Source organism: Plecotus auritus, assembly GCF_963455305.1.
Source record: "Plecotus auritus genome assembly, chromosome: 4".
Lineage (NCBI taxonomy): Eukaryota > Metazoa > Chordata > Mammalia > Chiroptera > Vespertilionidae > Plecotus > Plecotus auritus.
The window spans coordinates 163,459,514-163,463,303 of NC_137775.1; positions in this window are offsets into that span (position 1 = coordinate 163,459,514).

The following is a 3,790-nucleotide window of genomic DNA, read 5'->3' on the forward strand; positions in this document are numbered from 1 at the left end:
AAGTTGTTGGGGTTGCCTTTTCATTTTCTTGATGGTTTCTTTGCTTTGAAGAAGCTTTTTAGTTTGATGTAGACCCACTTGTTTATTTTTGCTTTTGGTGACAAATCCAAAAGATCGTCACCAAGGTGGATGTCAAGGAACTTACCCCCTATGTTTTCATTTACGATTTTTAGGGTTTCAAGTCTTACCTTCAAGTTTTTAATTCATTTGAATTAGTTTTTGTGTATGATGTTAGATAGCTGTCCATTCTTTTGCATGTGCTGTCCAGTTTTCCCAAAAACATTTATTGAAGACACTATCTTTCCTTGTTGTATATTCTTGGTTCCGTTGTCATAAATTAATTGACCATATATGTGTAGGTTTATTTCTGGGAAGTCTATTCTGTTCCATTGATCTATGTGTCTAGTTTTGTGCCAATACCATTTTGCTGGAAATAAAGATAATTTGCTGGTGTTCCACAAGTCTATTTGGGGATGGGGGAGGTTGAGGGCATTAAAAGCTGCTGTTTATTAGTATATTTACCTTCTTTACTCAGCTTAAGGTAGAGGTGAAAAAAGCTTCTTAATCTTAACATGGAAATTTGTATTACAATTGGTCTTTGGAATATAAGTAGTTTTCTTGAATAACAAATTTATTTTCTCATAGCTTAGGTAGTTTTGGTATTTCCCCCACCCCTTTTTCTTTTAGGGAGTTATTTATACTAAGTATTTAACTAAGTTTCTGATTTGTGATTTAAACTCCATATTAGATAGAAGTAGATTGGGATTAGCCTTACCTAAGAATTGCCTCAAATTTTATTCTTTAAAAAAATATATTTTTTAAAAATATTTTTATTGCTTTCAGAGAGGAAGGGGGAGAGAGAGAAAGATAGAAACATCAATGATGAGAGAGAATCATTGATTAGCTGCATGGGGATTGAGCCTGCAACCCGTGCATGTACCCTGACCAGGAATCTAACCGGGACCTCCTGGTTCCTAGGAGCCACACCAGCCAGGCTCAAATTTTATTCTTAACTTGAAAATAAGTTCCAAAAACATTTTGTCCTGGTAACTCCTATTAATAGCGTTTATCTGACTCATCTTGGAAATTTTCTTTGCTGTATCTTATCTCATTTATACAATAATGTAAATGTGAAATATCTTACCATTTATTTCATGACTGATTATGATTAAGAAAGAGGAGAAATTGTTATTAACTTTATAGCATTTAGTAAAATCCTGTGTTTAAATTGTTATACAACATAAAATAATATGTGGTCTGTGAACATCCATATATGTTTACATAGTAAATAACAAGTAAGCCAACAAATAAAACTAATTAAGATCCTGTGCTGTGCTCAGCATGGCCAGGGGTGAACCTGAGGGGGCAGGGGGCAGTGAAGGATTAAAGAAGACAGACAAGAGAATAAAGCTGGGGCTAGGTGAGATGTTGCTCTTGGATGGAGAGACAGTGCCACAGACTGTAAGCCGAGTCTTTATTTTATAGGCAGATCCCACGAGGCAAAGCAAGGGAGTGGTCAAGATGTTTACAATGTTCTCACAAGTTTCAAATCTACTTAATTACATGCACCTGAGAACTTTATCAAGCTTTGTTTTGGCAGCACTTGCCCCAGCCTATATCACTTAGCTACCTGGGACCACAGGTTTGGACCATAAGGTCAAGCTTACAACCATAGCCTTTGGCTATAATTGTGCTGGGAGGGCTTTGCCCTCCAAGCTGGGACCTGCACATGGCTTTGCCATGAGAGGACCATGCCCTCTCATTAGTCCAAGGCTTGAATCTGTCCAAACACTGTAGCCACTCTCCACAAGATCTAACTTTTGACTATATATACATTTAATTATTTGTCAATGAAATGGCTGAAATAAATAAAAAATCCAGACTGGCTTTTCTTCCTAGTGGTTATGTGTACAAAAACAAAATTCAATATTAATTGAAAGCAAATAATTAAGAAAAAAAAATATGGCACACATTTGACATTAATAAAAATTATTTATCTGTTTTTCTATCTGCAGATGACTTATCATTTTATGTTCATTCCCTTTCACTGCCCTACTGATATACAATCAGTAAACACAAAAAATATCAGCATCTATAAAATATAATTCGGAAGGCATGTTATTAAAACATCATATAGCATATTCCAAAAGTCAACAAATGGTGCACTAATTACTGGTTTGGGATACTTGTGTTATTTGCTCATATAATTAAGTTGATGGCATAATTACATGATTCTGTAACAAGTGAAGCATTTGGTGTACTCTAGGAGAGACTTGTTTTAAAAACAATTGCCTTGGCCCTAGCTAGTTTGATTCAGTGAATAGCGTGTCAGCCTATAGACTGAAGGGTCCTGGGTTTGATTCCAGTCAAGGCACATACCCAGATTTCAGGCTTGATCCCCAGTATGGGATGTGCAGGAGGCAGCCGTTCAATAATTCTCTCTTGAGGATTAAAAACGGCAGAGTAGGAGGATGCTGCACGGACATGCTCCAGGAACAAGCTGGAATTACAACTGAAATACAGAAAGGCTTCCTGCATAATCAATGGAAAACTCACAGGACCGAAGGTGGAGACGGCATAGAGACTGGTAGGAGGGGTGGAGGCATGAAAGGGCTGGCCGGGTACCCGCAGACGGCAACTGAAGTCCTGGAGAGATATCTCAGCTGGGCAGTGGGGGTGACATTGAGAACTCTGGTACATAATCCTGAAGCTGGGCTCCCCAGCAGAGAGCACCAAACTGAGGAGGGTACCCACATAACAACTAGCTGTGAAAAGCAGTGGGGTGCTGCTGTCTGCCAGGGAGTGGCAGCTGAAAGTTCAGGCACCCTTTTAAAGGGCCAAGGCACAAAAATTCCCTGTGGAGCCACCCACCTTGTGCTCTGGCAGAGGGAGGGTAAAGTGGACTGGAACTGTGAGAGGAGGGATTCGGGAGATAGAGCTCAGAAGGCAGACACTCTAAGTTTCCTGGGCTGAGTCATTCTCTCACACAGCAGAGAACATCTTTCCCACGTAAACATCTGCCTTGCCTGGGTGGAAGACAGTCAACACAGCTATTGGAAAACACCTTGCCCTGAGGCCACTTAAGAGATTAAAAGTAACAATTAGCCTCCTGGCAGAAGCAACTGCCCCACCCTGTTGAAAAAACTCTTGCCACACCTGAGGACGATTGCCTGGGGGCAATTCAAGTCAGAATCCTATTAGTCTGTAGACAGAGGCGGTCTCTGGAGGCTTTGAGTCTTTGCCTGATCCAATTAGTCAGAAACAGCCTTTAACACTGTCCTGAAGTAGAGATTGAAAGGTACAGAGGATCTACCTAAAACAGTCACAAACCCAGACAACCAAAATGAGGAAACAAAGAAACAACCACCAAATGAAAGAACTAGCAAATTCTCTAGAAAAGATAAATGAAGCAGAGATAATAAATTTATCTGAAACAGAGTTCAGAGTAATGATGTTAAAAATGCTCAACAGTATGAAAAATGATATAGTAACTATGAAAAAAGAACAGTCTGAGATAAAGAATGACATAACACAAATAACACATTGGAAGGAATACACAGCAGATTAGGGGAAGCTGAGGATCAAATCAGTGAATTAGAAGACAGAGTTGAAAATATCACTCAATTAGAGAACCAAAAAGAAAAAACAAAAAACAGAAGGACAGCTTAAGGGAGCTGTGGGTCAATGTGAAACGTAACAATGTTAGAATAGTAGGTGTGCCAGAAGAGGCAGAAAGGGAGAAAGGAATAGAGAAGGTGTTTAAAGAAATAATGGTAGAAAAGTTCCCTAA